This window comes from Leguminivora glycinivorella, chromosome 10 (genome assembly GCF_023078275.1).
Source record: "Leguminivora glycinivorella isolate SPB_JAAS2020 chromosome 10, LegGlyc_1.1, whole genome shotgun sequence".
Taxonomy (NCBI): Eukaryota; Metazoa; Arthropoda; class Insecta; order Lepidoptera; family Tortricidae; genus Leguminivora; species Leguminivora glycinivorella.
The window spans coordinates 22,438,967-22,463,079 of NC_062980.1; the positions used below are offsets into that span (position 1 = coordinate 22,438,967).

General features: G+C 35.2%; 1 protein-coding gene and 1 non-coding gene across 2 annotated transcripts in view; one reads left to right on the forward strand and one right to left on the reverse strand.

Annotated features, from left to right (window-relative positions):
• LOC125230082 (G-protein coupled receptor Mth2-like) overlaps positions 1-24,113 on the reverse strand; it is a 190,000-nt gene that overhangs the window by 96,438 nt on the left and 69,449 nt on the right. The window lies entirely within an intron of this gene.
• Positions 8,006-8,078, forward strand: Trnan-auu. The gene has a single exon. It is a non-coding gene; the product is annotated as a tRNA-Asn (tRNA).

Genomic DNA, 24,113 nt, shown 5'->3' on the forward strand with positions numbered 1-24,113 from the left:
ATATAAGTATACCTTGAAAATAGATCTTTTATGAGACTCGTACTTACATTAAACTTGACCTTCTGAAGGCTATTTCATTCCATATTATATTATAGGTACTAAAAATTTAACCAATAGTAGATCTTATGGCTTTACAAGAAAGTTTAATAATATTCCTACACAGAAAAAGTCCGCATTTACGACGAAAGTATAAAATTACATTTTTATTAGGGTAATTTTTGGTGGTAGTTATGGTCTAGTAAAATACGTCTCTGACCTTCATTTTACGAACTTAAGGCAGACGTTCATCAATGTGTTTTTAAGTTAAGATACTGAAACAATATTATAAGTGCCTAGAGTTACCAACTATTACGGTGACACAACTCTAAAAAAGCGTTTACCATACACTCTCAATAGTTTACCTGTGGACATCCGTCTCAAACCAAACAAGCATAAATTTAAGAGAAAATTATTGAAGATGTATTTATGAAATAAAACTATGGAAACGTATTAAATCGCGTACCTATAATGAATTTAAATTTGAGGGATGAACTTTTTTTTTTTTTACTTACTTTAAATTCATTATACGCGATTTAATCCGTTTCCATAGTTTTATTTCATGAGTAACTATCGCGGTAACCGAAGACAATATTAAAGATGTATTTATTAAATAGCCTGCCATAGAAACTTGTTAAGTCCTAATTTTAAATTTAATTAGATATTAATTATACTTCCTGTAATTATTTTTAACAAGATACTCTTATCCTGCAGTCAAACTGTTAAACAGTTTTGCAGGGCCTCTGATAAATTGTAATATTTGTCAACTGTATAATAATTCAATAAATAAAATAATATACCTACTTGAATGTGTTTATTAACTATTAGGTAAATTTCGACTTTTTGAGCAATTAGAATAATAAATAAATATTAAATAATATTGGAGGACACCAATTAGAAGACAAGTGAGGATGAAATGAAACCGAATACCTGCCAAATACTTCTCTTAAGTAGTCAACTAAATAAATATAAAAAAAATAGAAATCGGGTTACCCTCATCTGTAGAGTATAAAAGATCATTGGATTGTTGAAGCCGACGATACAATTAGGGTTCGCAATGTGGGCTGGGTCACACCGTGACGAGGGTCGTCATACCTAGGGTTGTACGCATTCCGTTATTTGAGGCTTTAGCATCACTTACTTGATATTTGGGCGTTTTCAGAAAATGGAACTCAAAATTAGTGACATTGTGTTAACAAAAAAAAATGAACTCGATGTCAGTTTTGTGACGACAATTAAGAATAAAATTTGTCTAAAAAACCATTTTTTTTTCATGTTTTAAATGTAAATTATTGCTTATAGTTTATGTAAGTAATTAACACAAAAGCAATATTATTAATATTTTTTATTGAAATTTCATGCTTAATTGTCGTCACAAAACTGACGTCGAGTGAATTTTTGTTAACGGCTTTAACTAATTTTAGGTTCTAATTTTTGAAAATGCACATTTATACTAGGATTCAGCTAAGAGGTAAAATCAAGTAGTGTTTGATAGTTCGATATTTGAAACGAAACAAATGACTGAGAGCTAAACTCCAATCACAAATTGATTCCTTCTTCTAAACAGAACGTTCTAAATTTGAATATCGTCACTACTTTTTAAAAAACTTGTCAATGAAAAGAAAATTGTAGTAAGTATATATGGAATGCATATAGACTTACTGCGTTTTAACTTTGAGGAACAGCGTGAGATACGAGATTTTTTAAAAGAAGTGACGATATACCTAATAAAAGATTTTTTAATGGCCCCTGTACACACATGGCCAACGGTTCCACCAGCCCTTTGTGAAACCCCTTGGCCAAGATAAGAGCCGCTGTTTACACATTGGCGAACCAATCACTTGGCATTGGCTCTTCATGAAAGATGGACGTGTAATGAAAAAATCTAGGAAATTCTTGGTCATAGACGTTGTCAGAAAAAAAATATTAAAAAATAATAACCCCGTAGTAAAATTAAATTATTTGCAATATTAACAATTTTTTGAATATTCTGATAAGAACATTTATCTTTTTTAGGAAATACATTAAACATTTGCAAGGTTATTTTATTTCCTAAAATCTACACTATTATTGGCATAGATAAACTTATTATTTTCGTAAATATATCACTACTGTCCTCTCTGACGGCTGACGACCAACTGAATGAAGCGCCAACGTGTAAACGCAGTTGGCCATTGGCGCCAAGATCCTTTGATGTGTGGACAAAAAACCGACACGAATCGGTTGGCCGGCAAGCGCAAGCGCCAACTGCCAACTTACGGCCAAGTAGCCCTCTACACACATGGCCAAGGGGGTTGGTGGAACTGTTGGCCATGTGTGTACAGCGGCCATAATATATGCAGGCCATTTGCTTAAATCACCCCTAAGCGTACTACAGAGAACTTACAATATGGATGTAGATTTTTATTATAAGACCATAACTCCATAAGTATATTCAGAGGCTCATAGAATTGTTTAAAGCGATCATACAATCAGGGCTCGCAATGTGGGCTGTGACGTCACGCCGTGATGAGGGTCGTCATAGCTGAGGATTGTGTTGTGACATATCCATATTTTATAAATTTATTTATATTTCAATGCGTAAGGATAGAGATATATCTGAAAAAGCGCTTTTCGGATTTAAAAAAAATTCCACATCTATACCATATTGTCCTAAAAATTTTTTTGCTATTAGTTCCAGCGATGAGCTACCTACTACTGAACTGCTTTAGTCACAAGTCAAACCAAAACCGAGTAAGCTATGAGCTATCGGCTATAAAAAATTACAAAATATAGTAGCTCATATGTAAATAAAAGAGAGAGAGAGCGATTTGTAGCTCATAGCTCGGCGACGAACTGTAATTTGCTCGTGCCTCTTTTATTTACCTACACAGGAGGACTAAAGAAATAAATAAATAAATGTTGTTTGTTTTTATATCCGATCGCTCATAGCTTAGTCGCTTTTGGTGGGATCAGTGCCTTAACTTAGTGTTCAAATATGTATAATTACTTATTCTCTAAAATACGCATATCCTCTTTCCATGAACGACATGGTACACGGTCTACCAGGCGATGTCTCCTAGAAGCTCACCCTCACAAAACTGTTGCTTTTACAGGCTGTTTCCGGTATCTCGCAACCAGGTGCTGGAACAATATCCCGCCCCCGATTCGTCAAATTAAAACTAAATTTACTTTTAAACGTCATTTTAAAAAATGTCTTTTAGAAAAACAAAGTTTGGGTATCCCTTATGGCTACCTGGTTGCAGATTACCGGATTTAGCTTCAGGTTTAGCTCTAGCTGTAGCAATTATTTTACTATCTATCGATCTAACAGATCAAACACACATTTCTTTTCATCATAGCATTCATCTCACTCGTTTCATAGGCAATTATTTATAGATATTTTAGGTATATAATTTCATCTCTTTACAATATTTCTTATTCAATCAATTATGTGTTATCGTGATCTGATCCGGTTCCGGCAGAATATCAGTGCTGCTGCCTCAGGGCGTAGCGTAATACTGAGCCGTGACCCTTTTGTCTTGTTGCGACGCGCACAGTATCATAGTACGCTATTGTAAAAATCTGTGTAATTTCCTGTTTTCCAATTTGCTTATTATGTATTCTAATTCTTTTTTGTAACTTATTTCTTTTGTGTATTCTGTGTGTATTGTGACAAACAAATAAACGTATATCTATCTATCTATCTATCTATCTATAATACTTCAAAATTTAGCTCTTTATACGATATGGATCGCATTATTAGCTTCAAACTTTCTTCTAACAAAAATATGACCTTGGACCGTAACATACAATATATGATCTATAGCGTAGGTATCCAGAGATAGAGTTCATATTGATATATCTTCTTAAAGTTTGAATAGTAAACTTTATATTTATATAGGCATAGTTATAGTGACATCTAGCGACAATCACGCGTCAACTAGCGTAAATTATCAGTACTCTGCTACTTGTCAATAGATATCGCGACGAATGAAGAGTCTAATGCTCACCAATTTTTAGCTAATATTACAATAGCATAAATCAGTATTCTGTTTTCAATTCCTTCTGCTTGTAATATAAGTTGTAAACTGTTCTAATATAAAATAATGTTTGGCAGACGAGACACTATTGACACCTAGTATCGAGTAGTGGTATGATAATTCACGCTATTTGACGCGTGATTGTCGCTAGATGTCACTATAACTATACCTATATAAATAACTCTCGTTTACTGATGTACGGAGTTACAACTTTACCCTTACTTATTCCTATATGACTATAAAAAAAAGTACTATAGTAAGTTAATTTAGACTAATATTAACAAACTAAATAAAACTGACCGACATTAGGAAATGGAATAGTTTCGTTTCCTTTTCACTTTTTATATACGGAACCTTACTAAAAACAAAATACGAAATGCTTATAGTGTTCGATTTCTCAGCACCGTAAGGGTCAAGTGCTGGGCTCACAGAAGAAACAAAACGCTTTACGAATGTAGGCTGTGAGCTGTGACGTCATACTCTTGACATGGGTTTTCATGGTAGGGTTGACACTTTCCGCTGAAAGTGTTCAAATACTTTTGATCGTTTGAAAGTGTAAAAACATGTATTTATTGCTACGTAATTTAGCCAATTTAGACGTCCAATTAATGCAATAAATAGATAGGTAAATAGTATAAATATATTGGGAATAATACTACATAAATAAATGTCCTAGTCTGTCTTTGATTTGATTGTTTGAGCTGCAAATGTAAACTGCAAACTAAAATTGTAATCAATAGATGAACTATAATATCCATGATCAAATTTACATACGAATTCTAGAATCTACAGTAATCTAGATAAATAAGATGAGTGTTTAGATTCTTGAAATACGATACTGATTTGATTTGAAATTCAGCGCGATGCGTATTAAGTAAAATAACTTCTGACTTATCTCTGTGAATGTAGAACCTTTTACAGTAGGTACCTACCTTTTATCTAAATCTTTATTATGACATTGTCTTCGGTTACCGCGATAGCGATACCGCAATTCGTGGTTAACGGGTGTCACCCATTGACTACGAATGCTGTAAAGTGTTCGAAACGTCGGGATGAATTGTAAATTCATTATACGCGATATAATCCGTTTCCATAGTTTTTATTTAATGACTTAATTATGATTTTTTTTAATTACTTAAATGGTACAGGAAAAGTACGTAAAAGCAAATTGAACATTTGAACAGAGTTAAGAATAAGGGGAAACTAACTCTAACGGCGGCGTTCAGTTTTGACAAGGGTCGTCAACTCGTCATACCGGCTTACGGTTGTCACTTTTGGCAATTGAATGTGCTAGAAATTGGAGAACGCCGGCTTACGGTGGCTCGGAGAAATAATGGGGTATCAAGGATGTTAATAGTTGGATCGCTAGTTTCAATTGAGAATGGATCAACGGTTTGTTTATTATTGTTATGGCACGCCAGGAAACAATAATACCTAACATAATTTACTCTGAAGGACAAACAACATTATTTTCATAGATTTCTTTTTTCGGGTCATATCATAGGTTGTTTGAAAATGTTTTGTCAGACGCAGTATGTTCTAGAAGACATTTTCGATAAAAGGTACGCTGAATATGACGTACGCGTTGAAATAAAAAGGCCCATCAAAGTTTGCTTAATGAAATAAAACTATGGAAACTGATTAAATCGTATATAATGAATTTACCATTCATCCTGACGTTTCATTTGCAGTTTGTTTTTGTCAATTTTGTGTCGATTAATTAATTAATTGTTTTTTAACATAGTAATGGTAATTTTTTTGAATATTGTATAACTAGCTTTATACTTTTTTTAAATATTGTATAATTAGCTTTATTTATAGTGTGTGAACCTGCCTTAGAAATCTATATTATTTATGGTCATGGTTCATTAATATTTCTTGTATGTGGGTAGCTTTTGCACATTGTAATTTTTCCTCAGTCACCCGTTGACCACGAATGCTGTAAAGTGTTCGAAACGTCGGGATGAATTGTAAATCCGTTTCCATAGTTTTATTTCATGAGTAACTATCGCGTTAACCGAAGACAATATTTTGCATAATGACTTTTAAGGTCATAATGAACAAGATGTACCTACTAAGATTCACTATGTTAATTTCGAACGGTCCTTTTATAAAGTAACCCTGTGACAAGAGAAGTCGTCTCGTCTACTCTGCATTACTAAGAAATCTATGCGGCTATAGAGTTTTACAAACTGTAATTTGTAAGCCCTATATGAATGTCATATCGTTTTTGATCCAGATTTTTAGATATGAATTTGATACAATCTTGATCGATCAATCTACATCAAAACTAGAAATGGGCCGAATATTCGGTAAATATAAATATTTAGATATTTAAATATTCGGTATTCGGCAAATTCGGTAAGTTTTCAATGTTCGTATTCGGCCGAATAGTTCGGTTACATTGCCGAATATTTACCGAATAAACAAAATAAATAAATAGCGTAAGTTGTTTCGTTATTCATCGGATGACATCCTATTTCAGCATTCTAAGGAACTATCAAAGTGAGTCAAAAATGCGTTAAAATATAAAATACAATAATTTTGTAAAACAAGTAAAAAAAACGTATCTTAAGAAACAAAAACCAAAATTTTCTTATGCACTAAATTATACGAACATTAAAAGCCTTCGTATTAAGATAAAAGTGTACCCATTACCACTCATTCAAACTTTTTTAACTCTAAGCCAGGATTTAAAATATGGCTCGACCGAATAATCGGCCGAATGTTCGGTTTTGTAACTTCTGAACCGAATGTTTGGCCGAATATTCGTATTCGGCAAATTCCGTATTCGGTCCATCACTAATCAAAACCATACTAAGCTGGAGTCGCGCACTCTCAAGCTTTTTAAAATTCAACTGAGGAAACACTGTTAATAAGAGCAGAGCTAGTTAAATTAGACAGTCTAAAAGCACTAGTTAAAGCAATCCCGCACGTACTTACTAATAAACTAATATTCTCGGCATCTAATACCCCAGTGGCTAGATTTACTATTCAGGCAGACCACCCGGCCTAGCCAAAATGACAATCGTTGACGCCAGACGCCGATCGAAACGCTGTCTGACTCTGTCACCCCAATATTAACGGAATCACACCTCGGACAATGGAGATCAAATATTTGAAAGAGGCGCGTTCCTACGCACACAGTCTAAGCTCGTGTAGGTGAACGCGTGCCATGCTTGTATGAGTGAGATATGGACGCCTATGTGCGACTGGTCGCGTTTTTGCGGGACGGCTGCACTTACAGCGGGGAGCGGGAGTGGCCATACTGTACGACAGTACTCTTTATTATACTGACGGGAAGGTGATAGAGATAGCAACGATAACGATATTATCGTAATCGTTTGTGCATTTGGCTACGTACCCGGTTAATTTCATGTAATTTGCTACCTGGAATAATTAAATCCATTAATATTCCTTAGACCATCACTCAGTAAACCTGACTATCATAAATTCGCATTACCTGAGACGAAAATGTTATTATTTTAAGATTGCGCTATTTGGCTTCCTTTCTTGGTGCTCAAAATTTGTTTAACATTATTTATGATTCAAAATCATCTTGTAAACGTCAATTCTACACCAGCTTTTGACATCAAGTTAAAATTTATATGAAATCACTTTGCACTCTAGTAGAGAAAATGCACTTTGCTATTCATTTCCGAAGAATCAAGAGAGTCTTTACCAGTTTATGTGGTGTAAAGTTTTTTTTTTTTTTGTTGTTGTCGACAACCCTACCTCACTGAAGTTACGTAATCGTCACAACTCCGACGTGGGATTCTTAACTTGCCCTTATTCCGAACCCCTCGTTGCTCCAACCAATCTAGGCTTAGGGATTCATAATTTGTATTCCAAACGTATAATCAGAATAGAGTTTAACATTCTTACGGTAGATGTCGCTACGGGTCCCATTGACCTTAGTAGTGGAAAATTTCGCTGGCTTGGTTGAAGTCTTGGTGGCTCAGTTGGCAGAGCGCTGGAATATTGATCCAGAGGCCGTGAGTTCAAGTCTCACCCAAGGCAGACATTTTCCACTTTTAAATTTATTCTAAGCCTAGTGGCATCGATTGCAGACGTTTCTGCTAATCAGAAGTTAAAAATTTATAATCAGAATCACAAGCTTTTACAGCCATAGTGCGTAATAGGCGAGACGATTAAAAAAAACGAATTAGTCCGTCAGTTAGATTATCAAAGAATTTTAGGCACGTATTTTTTTCTTTTTTCTCGTAAACGAAAAATGACGACGGTACAGTGCGTTGAAGTTTCGCTTGACGTCACGCCGAGGTACAGTTTTTACTTAGAAATGACGTCGGAAGCCCCCACTCCATAACTTTGATGCTCGATTTTTCATTAATTAGAAAAAGCGAAAAATATGTGTTCAGTATTTTTGGACGATCTAACTGACGGACTAAACAGAATGCCATTTTTTTTACGTAGTCGTCATCCCGAAAATATTGTCCCAAGGGGGTCACCTAGCTCTGCAGTTTACCTGTACAGGAAACTGCAAAATTGCATGGATAAATTATGAATGAATTCATTTACAGTAGTCTAAGATTTAGTTTAGGTATTAAGTTTATAGGTTAAGTAACTTGTTTAATCTTTTCCTTATACTCCGTGTTGTGGCAATAAATGCATTTTCTTTCTTTCTTTCTTTTATTGAATTCGCCATACACTTTTGCACCTGATAGTACATGTATACACACAAAGTATCATTACTTTCATTCGGCAACGCACGCTGATATAATATTTCAATATACATTTTTTTAACTTAAACCACACATTTTGCTTACTACAAGTGCCCTAATTTCCTACTACCGCAACTATATAATAAATCCTCATCACGAATGACCAACTTATCTCATCAAATAAATTGGAAACAATACTCTAATTCCACTATAATTTCTAAATACATCGCGGTCTATTCTACCCACCCAAAAGCAAAACGACGTATGTGTACACAAAATGGTATCAACATTCGTCGTTTCATAATAAAAAGTATCGGGATGTCACATAGTAATTTATGAAGACTTACCGTCTGATATGAGTTATACCCTCTATAAATTAGTAATGGAATGGCGCTGAGCCTATTTCCAATATCCAAATTAGGGCCATTCGGACCTTTTAACACGATATGGAATATGGGTGAGAGAATGGGGATATACAGGGTGGGCTTTTGATATTATCAAAGATTCAAGTCTAATTCGAGTGGTACATTATGAAATGATTGTGAAAAATAACAAATTCGAAAACAGAGGCGATATATTGAAAGACAACTTAAGGGAGCGTTTCCAACCAAGTTCCATTTTTAACCCCCGACGCAAAAACGACGGGTGTCTGTGTGTGTCTGTCTGTGAGTGTGTCTGTCTGTGGCATCGTAGCTCCCGCACGGATGAACCGATTTAGTTTTTTTTTGTCTGAAAGCTGAGTTAATCGGGAGTGGCTAAGAAGCCATGTTTCATGAAAATCGGTCTAACATGTCGCGGTCGGAGGTTTTTTCAAAATTTAAATTTTGTGGTTAGGTTATTATTATTACACGTGTATAGTACGTTTTACAGTAGGTACATAATAACCTTTCAAGTTTCACATAACTAGGCACATAAATTACTAGTTTTTGCAAGTTTGCACACAAAGCATGTGTACTGTAAAAGTTATTTGAGTAGATTTTTAGTCAAAATACTCTTAATAGGAATGGCAGGTTTGAGCGTTGGCTGACAGTGGCTGCTTTCAAAAAAAACGTCAAAATAATGTAAAATTGATAGTTTTAGTCGGTGAAATACTACACTTTCCGTTATCCAATAGATTTATTTAATTCAAGTTCCAGTTAGAGCATCTTATTATCTTGATTTTTATAAGACTGGATTTTTGAAAACTAACTCACTAAATTAATTATGAATTTTTCTCTAATGCACGTTTAGAAAAACGCACGTATAGAGCTGAATCAGTCGATCTTATTTGTAAAATTTAGACAATTTTGAATATTAAAACGGGTAAATTTATAATTCGTATATCCTGTACCACAATCATTTCAGACTAGATTTTTATTTTAAGTTTTTGAAAAAGAGTAAACTAGCCTAAGGCGAATTCAATTTATTTCAGAAATTACCTAAAATTAAGTGACAATTTCTTTGAAAATCTACATCACATCGAAGTAAGTTTTGTACTAAATTAATCTGCAACGTTTACTTAAATTGCTGTTATGCCTTAGTGATTATACATTGCTATTATTGATTTTTGCCAATTTTTTGAAAACGAGCCTTCACCGGTACAATTATTACCACTTTTGGACATTTTCTCATATTTTGTTAGACCAAGTAGAAAAAGTCCTATAATGTGATATATATTTATAAACTACTCGCAAAGCCCTTTAATTTGATACCACACACGGTATGATCGAGTGCTCGGTTGCGATTTCACTATTTTTAACACGAAAGCCCTCTTAATAATAATAAATAAATACATTAGTCCATCACTTTCATCCAATAGCCCAGTTCATTTAAGATTTCATTAACTGTCAAATAGTCCTTACACCCTAGCGGGTGCTGCCTCTGCGTGTGTCCCATGATACGGGCAAGGGCAACATCCGCTCGGTGTACCCCTTACATTTCATTAAAGTTTCAAAAGGGACTCTACGCGTTGGCTTCGGCCCCGCGCACGCCTCCGAAAGGTCCGGAACAACATTATTCCGTGATGGTAAAGACATACAATAAATACATAGAAAACAACCATGACTCAGGAATAAATATCACACAAATAAATGCCCTTACCGGGATTCGAACCCATTACATTAGCTCTTACAGTAATCAAGTAATCAAACAAGTTAAACGAAGAAGCTAATAGCTGGTAAATATACAATAGGTAAAAATATTATTTATATATATAATGTCAAAACTCAAACAGGAAAATAAGGTCTACCTTTAATAGGATGTATACCTACTTTCCTGTTACCCTCGATAAAATGTTTATTTTACCAAAACACAGGCATTAACGGACAAATGATTAGAAAACGAGCAAAAAAACTGTCGTAATTACATCTCACAATTAATGGCACGTCATTCGCAAAAGCGAGAAAAGAATTAATAATGGAAAAGTTAATTCTACTAATTTGGCGTCTCTCTTTGGGGAGTCCGTCGTGCGGAATGGGCAACAGTCACGCTTATCTCTGGAATTCTGAATGAGTTTGTTTGTGCAGGAATGATATTTTTTTTTTATGAAATAGGCAGCAAACGAGGAGGAGACATCAGGGGAACCACTTATGCGTTGTCGACCTTTGAGAACCCTAAATACCTGCTTCTTGAAGAACCCCATATCATAGGGCAAGGAAAACACCTCAGAGCTAGCTCATTCTAGTACAACTTGCACGTTCTGGGGGCCGATTTTTGAGTCTCACTGTCACTAAAATACCGGTTGAAAACGGTGAATCGCTTATTATTTTCAGTGACAATTTTCTGAATTCGAACGCCGTGAGACTCAAAAATCGGCCCCCTGGACAAAAACAAGCGAGCGGCCCGTTTGTTCTTGGTTGAATGATATTACGATGTAAGTATGTACCTACCTATGTAACTATTGTTCAAGTTGTATTTTTAGCCCCCGACGCAAAAACGACGGGGTGTTATAAGTTTGACGTGTCTGTCTGTGTGTGTCCGTCTGTGGCATAGTTTTCGAACTAATGAACCGATTTTCTGTTTGAAAGCTGAATGAGTCGGGAGTGTTCTTAGACATGGGGCCCATTCCTCAAAACTGAAAGTTACAAGCGGAAGTCTCTCTCCAACTTGTCATATTAGACATTGACTACCGCTTGTAAATTGTAACTTGTAACTTCGAGAAATGAGCTTTCCCCTCCCAACTGAGGGGGGACTGAAATCTTCTCGAGGCTGAGGCGTAGGGTTAGAGCCGGCGTAGCTTTATTTGACGTTCATGCCTACTTGAAAAATAAATATTTCATTTTCATTTTTCATTTTCATTTTCATTTCATTTTTCGATAAAAGTTTGATCTACTATCAGCTGCAAAAGTGCAAGGAGAAATTATGAATGAATTCATTGACAAATTCGCCATGCACTTTTGAAGCAGATAGTACACTACTCTTCTGTACTTTTCTTCTCACACTCGTCACACTACGTTAGGTTTAGAAAAAAAAAACTTAATTAGTATCCAATTCCGGGATGTGACTATGTATTGGCATAGGCACCTACTTTCAAGTGAGTTTATTTTCTGTCTACTTGTTCGAAGAAACCTACAATACAAACCTTAGTAATTACTAGCACGAAACTAGCCACTGGCAATGTAACACCATCAATATTATAGTTCCGATCCATACCTGTAACAAACAAAAGATCACATTAACACATTTAAGAATTACAATGAGAAGCTGTCTATGTAAATTATAGACTCTGGTGACCGGCTGGCCAATATTTCGCTACATTTAAAAAAAAAATCATAAACCAAATAAGCAAGCAGTCATCATTGCTACCTCAAACAGTATTCATTCCGATACACCAGACATTTAAAATGAAAATTAAAAAATCCAGGCAAACCAATCTACAAAACCCCAACCCAATATTTGTACCTAGCTCTAACATTCGGAAATTACCGACCATCCCCCTGTCTATTATGTCTGCGCCTTATCTTGCAGGAATCGAATCAGGCTAGCGAGCCTGCCATTGTTTCACCAGACGTCTGCTCCCCTGGGCCGACATTATTCTGAGCTACAGCGAATTGATCTCTCACAAACTCTAACTAGTATAAGAGAACGCACTAGTGTCTCTTGTATGTCAGTGTCTAGTGAAATTTATGGATGCTGCTTGATGAAACGTTAGCGTAACTGAGAAGCGATGGCATTTTCTGTTGGCTGACTTGACGCCAACGCTCAAAAGGCGTCATGGGGTATCTTAAGCTCTTTCAAGGTATGTAATGTAACTATTACTTTAGACACATAGATCTTGCGAAACAAATTTTCGAAAAGGCTCCAATCATCTGTCTGTTATGTCCGCGCCTTATCTTTCAGGAATCGAATCAGGCTAGCGAGCCTGCCATTGTTTCACCAGACGTCTGATCCCCTGGGCCGACATTGTTCAAGGCTGCATTCCTAATGGAAGCCAAATTGATCTCTTGGCTTGTTACTTTGCCGTAGTACTTTTACAGTCTCAAAAATGAAAGATTTTTGGTCCGTCTCAACTTTCGACTTTACAAACTATTGGAACAACATTCCTTGTCATTATAAAAGTCGTATCCCTATAGTAACTTAAAGGCTTATAAGCCTTTTTGTCCAAACTATCATTGTCCAAGGCCGATCGGCTAGTTAGGTCAGTTCAATGTCTACTGACAAAGGCGATACCAATTATAGAGGTGGTCCTGTTACCCAAAAATGTAAAATATCAACCAAAAATGTAACTTCGGGGAACTTACTTTTGAAGCTGTTTTAGTACATTGAGAGTTTTTCTGTATATTTACAAAATCAACCGAGAAGAAAGCAAGATTTCACACAAAGTTAAATAATGTTACATAAAAACTGACACCTTTTTTAACCCGAAATGTATGTATGTATAAGCTTTATTGTACATAAAGGAAACAAAAGAGACACAGTTACAGAGTCAGTAATATACAATGTAGGCGGACTTATCCCTTATGGGATCTGGGAAATGTTTAGGTAAATATTGAACCGTGTCAAAACCAGGCAACCGGTTTTAAAGTGCTAATCAAAATGTAATTTAAATCACAAATATTTACCCACCACGATCGTACTCATAGGAATACGACATTAATGTGTAAATGTAAATTTTGTTCTTATATATTCAGCGACGTACGCATACATGCCTTATTTCTAATTACTTTCATCCTGTAGGAACCACGGGAGTCATGAAATATTCATAAAACATAAGCCGAATGGTTCCATAAATACACCGTCTTATATCGTCCGACTGGCCGATTCTGACGCAACCACTTGGGCAAGGTTCAAATCTTGTTTTGATACCACCTTGACTTGTGCACGCAAAAATAATTGTGTACGCTTTGTGCAAGTTGTATTATATGCCCAATTAAAACCTGTTCTTTGTCAATCAATCTTTATTAAGGAAAGCTGCTAGTAATTAAATAAATCCACAATAAATTTGCAACGATTTTCACAGCCTCGTCAGTGCAGATGTTATTTTAAACGTCAAACTTTAATGACGTTTTGATAGTTCACTGTTATTTCTTATTTGTTAAGTATAGGCACTGGTCCCACCGCGAGCTAGTAAGCTATGAGCTATCGGCTATAAAAACGAACAAAAGATAATCACTCCCGTGCAAATAAAAGAGACACGGCGATGTTTATAGTTACTCGCCCAGCGGAGAGCTATTAAAATCGCCGTGTCTCTTTTATTTGCACGGGGGTGCGTATCTTTTGTTCGTTTTTATAGCCGATAGCTCATAGCTTACTAGCTCGCGGTGGGACCAGTGCCTTAATAACCGGAGTGGTGCTTCCCGCTGGAAAGATCCCTTCTGAACTTCCACTTTTTGACAAACGGAATGGCTTTACGATATTTCTTTAATATAATGACTTCTAGGATAATTACACAATCATTTTTATATCGGGACTTAATCGCGTACATATTGATCTGACCTGCAAGGATTCAGGGACGGCGTTGTCCCCGTGGTCTCGCAGAAGTCTTCTCAATGGAATATGTAGGTATACGCGATTAAATCACGATATAAAAATAATTATAATGACTTCTGACTCAAAAACTCAAAAACAAAATGTTATATTCTGAATCGGCTCCAAAAAATAAATTTTATACGTATTTATAGAAGGGCAACAAGCGGTGTTCGTATTTGCGAGGCAAATTACCCACATTGCTAAGGCCTAATGCTGGAAAGATTATATTCTTCATGTATTTTGTGGAAATTTCGCGTGTGAAATTCGTTACGTAGCTTTTAATGTTACATTTATTTTGTGTGAAGGCGAGGATTGAAATAAATTAGGTTGCTTTATTTGGTTGTAAATAATTTTATGCATATGATGTAAAAAACAGAGTAAAATTATTATTACTTAAATAATAAAGTGTATTCATGCGCGTTATTTAAATTTGAAATACTTAATATGAATAAGTCTCACGATAGTCTATCCTATCTAAGTACCTATGTCCATTATGAATGATATTTTTGTTTATTCGGAAATTATGAAAGACAAAATTTGAGTCGATTTTATTGGCCTTTACATAAAGTATCCATTTATTTTATATTACCACATCCTATCCCATAGAAGAAAAATATTTCGCGTAATAATATTTCATTGTTTAGTAATCAAATAACACAAAGTAGAGCGGAAGTTGAATATTCCTAGTGATAGTAAGTTCAAACTCAAATTTGCAATATTCTGACGCCCCGAGTTACACACAATTTTTTCATCCCACTTGAAATATAAAAAGTTAAAAATAATTGTAAAAAGTAGAGTAAAAAATTTCATAACTCCCTAGGAAGAACGATTTTTCTATAGCTCTCTCTAAGCCTGGGTGCAATAGGACATATAGTGTGTGAGAGTGATGTAACTATTATTTATGATAATACACTTTATAATATGATTGCACTCAAATATTAAAAAGCCATTAATAATTCCAGTGCATGCGTCATTCGTGCCGTAAATTAAAAACTTAATTACGAAATGGGTGTAAAATGTTTTGACAGGCCATTGTGAAATTTCTGAACGTTCATAAATTTCGCTAGTGGGGCTTTTGAAATATATTCATTGTGTAAAGGTTCTGCTGGTCGATTATGTTGTTAATTGTTTCTCAGCTGAAATATGTTATTGTATAGGTAGTTTCTATTGAAAATTATTTACTAAAAAGGCTCACATCCATACTAATATTATACATGGGAAAGTGTGTGTCTCTGTTTGTTTGTCCGTCTTTCACGGCAAAACGGAGCGACGAATTGGCGTGATTTTGGAAGTGGAGATAGTTGAAGGGATGGAGAGTGACATAGGCTACTTTTTGTCTCTTTCTAACCCCCTACTTCTGTAACATGGGGGGTAGAAGATTTTATGGAGCATTTCGCAATTTTCTAATATAACGCGAGCGAAGCCGCGGGTAAAAGCTAGTTGTGTGTAAATACATATATTCACAGTTTCTATTGAAAATGATTTACTAATAAGGCTTACATAAGGATAAAACCGAACGTTTATACATGAAAGTTTTGTATTTATAGACACATAAAGCCTGTTAAGTTAATAAATTGAGATAAAACGATTATCACAAAATGTAATTATTTTGAATCTTTAAGGAGATGAGATAAATCGTTGAGGAATATTATAAAAAAAAAAACAACTAGTATGGCTCTGTGATCCAAAGAGGATCTTGATAAAAAAAATACATAATATAAATTATAACATATTATCTAATCGTGTACATTACAGTCTACAGTCATCGGCAGAGAAAGGGCAGTCGCTTTCGTAAAACTAGTGCCTATGCCAAATCTTGGGATTAGTTGTCAAAGCGAACCCCAGGCTCCCATGAGCCGTGGCAAATGCCGGGATAACGCAAGGAGGATGAATCTGCCCCCGAATTCATAAGGTTCAACATCACAAACAATTTCTCTCGTAAGAAAGCTGTGTATTTGTAAATACCTTCAACGACACGAACTTAAAATTCATATAATCAACAAGTGACGAATATGCAAAACAGAAACGAGAAAAAACGTACCATATTTTCCAGTAGCTTCGATACACATTTTCGCAAATGCCGAAAAAGTAAGTCAAACGGAAACAGAGCGAAATGATAATTTATGCAGCCGACCTAATGACCCGGCCGTGCAATGGAGAGACGAGCTGAAATACAGATTGTAATTTGTACATAAATAAATAAATATAAATATTGGGGACACGTTACACAGATCAACTTAGCCCCAAACTAAGCAAAGCTTGTACTATGGGTGCTAAGCGACGATATACATACTTAAATAGATGAATAGATACATAGAAAACATCCATGACTCAGGAATAAATATCTGTGTTCATCACACAAATAAATGCCCTTACCGGGATTCGAACCCGGGACCGCGGCATAGCAGGCAGAGTAGTGAGCCAGACCGGTCGTCTTTACAATGTTACATTATAACTGGATAATATTTCAAAATAACATAATTCTCTTTATTTACATGAACATATTTAGGTACATAATTATATAAGAAACTAAGACTAAACTTAAAAGCTAGCTAATGTCTAAAATAGGCCCTTGAGGCATTGTACCAAGGATACTGGCGACATTTCCTCGCTGTATCGCAATGCTGATACGTTGTGCGAGGAAGTCGCCAGCTCTTCGGTCACCAGTTACCTCAACCAGACGCTTCGCGATTTCTGTGAACAACTTGTTCGCGCTGGGGCCCCATGGACCTAGAGTTTCTACACCAAAGGGTACAAAAATTTCAAAATTGATTTATAACGGTTCATTTATTATTGTAAATGGCGCCAGTATGTAATTTTTTTTCTGTTGCCTCGTTTTTGTTTCTCGATCAGGGCTGAATTTCGGTAAGTATTTTATACTAGCTTTTTCCCGCGGCTTTCCTCTCGTTAGAAAGAGACAAAAAGTAGCCTATGTCACTCTCCATCCCTTCAACTAAACTTAAAAAATCGCGACAATTAGTTGCTCCGTTATGCCGTGAAAGACGGACAAACAAACAGACACACACTTTCCCATGTATTATATTAGTATGGATTGGTTGGAATCTGACAACGTATTCATCTGGACATATATCCTTTTAGTATTTCTCGGATTGTAACTAATGGCTCTCCACTCTGTCAGTCCCTATTTTCGGGACTGTATAAAAATGAAAAAATTGGTACCTTCAATTTGAAAATGCAATGCAACGAAATGGTTCCACAACATTCGAAATCTTTATTATTTACTAGTCTCTAAAACAAAAAAGAAATATACATATTTCACTTTTAGCCTGTTCCGTGCGCACGTTTTCAATGCAATTTTCATCGTGAAAACTACACTCACTGTGAAAAATGAAAACAGAACTGTCAACGGGTGTTTTTAAATAGGTAAATGGATTCAAACCATATTCGAATTTTTGAAAGCGAGCAGTTGATTGGATTTCCAAGAATGTTTATCTAACCAAACTGGAATAGAAGCGCAAAAAAAATCATAGCTCCTGTTAAATAATCGGCATTTATATCAGGTAAAATATCTCTGGTTTCTGATAGATAGTTCATCATTTCATATGCCAAGCTTAAAATACCTATGTCAAAGCTCCAAAAATAATGTCATAATTTTATTTGTAATAATTCCGTCAATATAACGTTGATTACATGTTGATTACGTTAAAAGTAGGTATTTGGATCGAGTTCACATACACCGTGGGCGTTAAGACGATACGGTAGGGGTTAATTCTCCATACAAACGCCCTCGACTATTTCCCCCCTGGTTTTTTTTTTTTTTTTTCTTTATGAGATCTTTATTTCGTTTGGAGAAACAAACAGGAATAAATGTACATAAAACATAACATTCGAGTGGGTATAGGTAAACATACATCTACCCCCTTAAAAGTTCTCACTAAAACATATGGGTTATAAAATACTTAACACTACACTAACATTAACAGTAGGTGTTCTAAACTAAAATTAAATTTAAATCATGCTTAGTTTGAATGACGTTTTGAAGATAGAGCAATGATTTTTTCAACACTGATAGTTATTATTTTTAAATGTGCCGGACCGTTTTGATTTTTTTGATATTCTGCTTTTTAAAGATTCTAGAGCCATTCAAAAATTTCCAAAAACGGCCTTTCATTGTGGCGCAACAAAAGGTGTAATACTCTAAATTGGTAACAATTAACCAAAAAAGCTAAACGGTCCGACATAGATTATTTCAGTGTTATTCAGATTCTCAAATTTCGTTCCGATTGATTAAGTTTTGAAGGAGGAAAGAGTCGAGAGCGGAACCTCGATTTTACTATATTTGTTATACAAGGGGGCAAAGTTGTATTTTAACGCCGAGTGTGGAATTGAAAAACGAGCAAGTGAAAGGATTCTATAGTTGAACCACGAGCGAAGCGAGTGGTTCGAGAATAGAATCCAGAACTTGCCAGTTTTTTAACACACGAGAAGTAAAATACATTTGCACCCGAGTATAACACAAAACTTTCCCCCTCACTATAGCGAGGAAATTACAACTTACAACGCAAAAAATGCGTTTATCACTGCTTCCAGTGTTTCCACAGGTGGTAAATCATCTTTATTACTAGATTCACCTACTTTTATCAGTTTTAAAGCAGTTAATTTGACTTTATTCAAGGTCAAATTACTTTACCCACTAGTGGATAAAATGCGTTTTTACCCGCTGGTATTAAAGGACAAAACACGTGTTTCCGAGCTAGTGAGGGTAAAGATTTTTTTGACTGAATTGTTCTTAATGGACAATTTTTTTTCGATAAATCTAGTTAATAACTCTTGTATATTTAACTTAAATTCCCAAGTTGAAAGGGGGGCTCCTTTCCATTTTAGCGTTTTCGCTACCGTATCCTCTTATAATCCAAAAAATTTGAACCAATTAGAGTATATAAAGTTGTGTAACATGTATAGGTAAGTATTATATAAAACTTATATTTTTTCATATCATAACCAACAAAATGCTGACCCATTTCAATTCTCACCCCGTTTTTGCACCATTAACACCATTCAAACCGACACGTCAAAATGACTACGGAACCTTTCTTCAAGATATCAATCGTGCCATTCACGATGGCGCCCAGACTGTTCAAATCCTCACCTTTAATAGTATGACAATACGAGTGGAGTTATGTCTTCGTGTTTGAAACGATCTATATTGGCGCGTGCCTCTCGCGAGTTCTTCGGATATTGCGTGTTTGAGTAGAAATGGCGAACACTTATAACTAGAGATGTGAATGTGACAAACTGGAACTTTAAAAAAAAATTTCATTCTTACAGGTTGATTGAGTCCCAGGGAAAGCTCAAGAAGACTTGTTGTGGGTACTCGGACAAAGTTTATCAGAATTTGAACCACATGTTTAAAAAAAATCATGCATTGAGGGATTGAAATATTGAAAACGACATTGTGGTATTGCAGTAACGGGTTGCCAGCTCGTCACAACACAATGGAACCCGTATCCAACAGTCCATTTCTATGACATCTAAGTACGAGAGGAAAGCGGGTGAAATTCTTAATCCGTCACCAGTTTTAGTGATTTGGTAACAAGTTCATTAGAAATGGACTGTGTGAAAGATGATATGAAACAAATGCAAATGAAGATGACGTCCGATAGAGAGGTATGGAAGAAAAAGACATGCTGCGCCGACCCCAAGTAATTGGGATAAGGGCAAGCGAATGATGATAAAAAGGACACACCCAACTTGTCAATCAATTATTTGAAGTTATTTCAACATTTATTCCTAATAAAGTAGTTCTTCACATTTTCGAAATCTATTACCAAAAATTTTACTAAAATAAAAAAAAATAAAAATTCCGTCCCAGAAAATCGGAGTCCCAAAGCACAACACTAACTAAACTCCCATCTAGGCAACTGCTTGACATTGTTCCCTCTTTTCCACTCGACTTAGAAAGGAAAGAAAGGGATAAAAGATTCAAAACGTGTCCCAGTCGTATGGGAATAACCAGGGAAACCGATAAAGGCGGCGAAAGAATTCTATTCAAGACATTCCGGATACCAAAGGGAGGTTCCATTGTGTGTGCCAGACGATGCATATATTTTGCCTATTTCACGTTAGGTGTTGAACGTAATAGTTGAGCTGCTTATTCTGGGTGGCTGGGTTTTGTGATATTCCTATTGTTTAAGGCGAATTTGGAGCTTAATTTAAGAAGTGACAGTTGATATTTCAGTTGGTTGAATAGATAAAGGCTCTATCTCTATGAAATAAGTTTTGGTAATGGGTAGTTCTGAAAATGAAATAGAAGGCTTTGAATCAATGGCCAATCGATGAATTAAGTGCTAAACAGTATATGTTAAACCTTTATAGAACACCGGTTTCAAGAAAAAAAAACCCTTTTACATATTGACTGTTGTTGTTCATTTTAAATTTAGTTATTCCGTATTTACCTCTAGTTAGTCTTTAATGATATATTAAGTGGTGGCAACTGTATTGGTTCATAAATTATGTATTTACTCTAGGTATAAGAAACATGTACCTACCGTTTGTGCCCAAATAAACATTAATACATTGTAAATCGTGTTTTTTTCTGATGGAGAATTTTTGGTATTGTTAGATGGCGATGAGGCTTAAATTTATTTTTATTAGTCTTGTCCAATAAAGGGTTAATAGATAAATTCGACCGCACATTTATAATATTTCTATTGGAGCGTTACAGAACCCAAAAGGTATAAATGAAAACTCGTAATGTTCTCCTATGAGTAGAGCAAACCACGTCTTTTTGCAGATTTAAATCAATTTCTAAAAATGTTACATACCTACAAACGTTCTTTATTTGTACATTAACACTAAAAAATATCCTAGCGCCGAACGTTAGCAGAAAAAAAGGGAAAATATGCAATCATCCGCAGGAAATCACTTAAGAACAACGCATGTAGATTCTAATGTGATCGAAAATTCTTAAAAACAACTCTTTATTTCCAGATTAACACTAAAAAATGCCCAGAAACGACGAACGTTAGCCAAAAAAAGGGAAAATACGCAATAACCCGCAGGAAATCACTTAACAACGACGCATATTGACAAAATGAAATTGCGGCAAGACGTGTAGGCCCACGCGGTATCGCCGAATAAAATTTCATAGAAAGCTTGGCAAACAAAGCTGATGGGCCGGGCCATTAGGGGACATGCATAAATTGTTAGTTTAGTGACAACCCTGGCCGGGCGGGGTTTTTATATTTGTTGGGGTCGATTATGAAGATATGATGTTTTGAAATATAGGTGCTATTTTTATTTGCGTATTTTAGGTATCATCTGTTCAGAACCCAGTAAAAATATATCTGAGGAAACAGTATTATTTAACTGAATCTACTCGGTTAGAACTTATTAAATTTCCAATTTCGGTACAATGCCTCAAGGGCCTATTTTAGACATTAGCTAGCTTTTAAGTCTTAAGTCTTAGTTTCTTATATAATTACGTGAATATGTTCATTGAAATAAAGATACGAATATTAAATTTCCTATCATGTCCTAAAAAGTACTGATATAATAGTTCACAATAGAAAACAATTAATTACTGAACAATGTACTATGACTTATGACTTGAGTCAAAAAACATATTTAGGACAAGGCTCAAAATTATCCCCTACAAAGTTAAGGTAACAAGGACATATTATGTGTCGTCGATTACATTGTTAGTTCAATTACATGTTACAAAAGTTTTTTATCGTTTCCAATTTCATGCTTAACAAAACAATGAAAACTACCACCATACAGACACCATCCATTTCTCCCGATATATCTGTCCACATTCACACAAACATTTTGATGAGACATGCACGGGACAATGCGATGCATTATTCAGAACAATAGTGAATACAAGCGACACCTTTAATCTACATCTCATCCATTAAAATTTAGAGCCTGTTCACACGCCACACGCGTTTTAGGACGATTACCATATTGTAATTAATTGTCGATGTAAGAAGATGTTTTTTACGGACATCGAGGGTGTAACTAATCGTTTTTAAGTATGTTTATTACTTTATTGCATGCGTGTTAGTGCCAATGCCAAGGCACAATTGATTAAATACCTTCGATTTGTCCGTATTTAAACACGTAAAAGATACGATTACCTTATATTGAAATAACGTACAAGTTAAATCTTGTTTAAGGTTTGGTATTTTTTTTTGTGGATTTTGAAGTAATCTTTTTTATTAACAATATTAATATACGTGAAACACAAAAAATAGTACAAGTTTTAAATTATGCAAATAATTCAACGTGATTGACATTTTACTTTAAAAAATAGCGTGATAAAAATCTCTGTATTATTGAAATAAAGAAAATGGAAGAATTCCAAAAAAAACAATAAACTTTAGTATGAAAATATACAGTAAGCCAGTTAATGCTCGACTGCGTATTGAATATAATAGCGACAAAAAGCCGCGAGGCGCCCGCAGGGTGCTCACGTTTTTATCGCAGTTTGCTCGTGTGTGTAGCCCTTTAGGCACTACCAGACCATTCATTCTTCATACGATTCGTCGGCTGTTGAGATAACTGCATAGGGGTACAAAATATTGAACAAATTGTGTATGAAATCGTTCTAAGGCTCAGCATCAGATGATAAATTTACATCACGCAATCACATAGAAACAGACAAATAACTTGTTGATAACACAGCGACCTATTGTATTTCTAAGCTATAATGTAATGAAATTAAATTTCTATAGAGTACCTTAGTCTGTTAATATTTTTTGATGAATACTTTTGCATGCTAAATGGTATCTAGTTATTTAATGCATGTTAATTATAAGATGTAATGTTTTGAAAAGAAGTGACCCGCTGAGTTTTTTGCCGGTTCCATAGTGGATAACCCCTTCCAACTGAGGGGGGACTGAAATCTTCTCGAGGCTGAGGCGTAGAGTTAGAGCCGGCGTAGCTTTATTTGACGTTCATATGCGCATTGTAATATGCCTACTTGAAAAATAAATATTTCATTTTCATTGTTCAGCTCAAAATGTTTCAATAATAATAGCTACATACGCCATTCCATTTTTTTTTATACTACGTCGGTGGCAAACAAGTATACGGCCCGCCTGATGTAAAGCGATGATTCCATTATTTACCAATAATGTTATAATTATTTTTATTCATAAATTGTCACGTTCACGCTGTTTGTTTTATCAATTTGCTCAGGTGTTAGTGTTGTATCCAGATTACCTACAGCTCAAATTATTGTTTTATTGTGTTAAACATTTATTATTAACAGTCAATATTTATCTAGTACGATAATGACCACAATTTTCCGAATGGAAACAAAGTATTTAAGCCTCCGCCACACATAAAACGTTTTGATAGCGTAGCGTTAGCGGAGCGTCAGTGGTGCGCAATGAAACGTAGTTATTTGTTATACAAGGGGGCAAAGTTGTATTTTAACTAGGGATGTACCGACTATTGA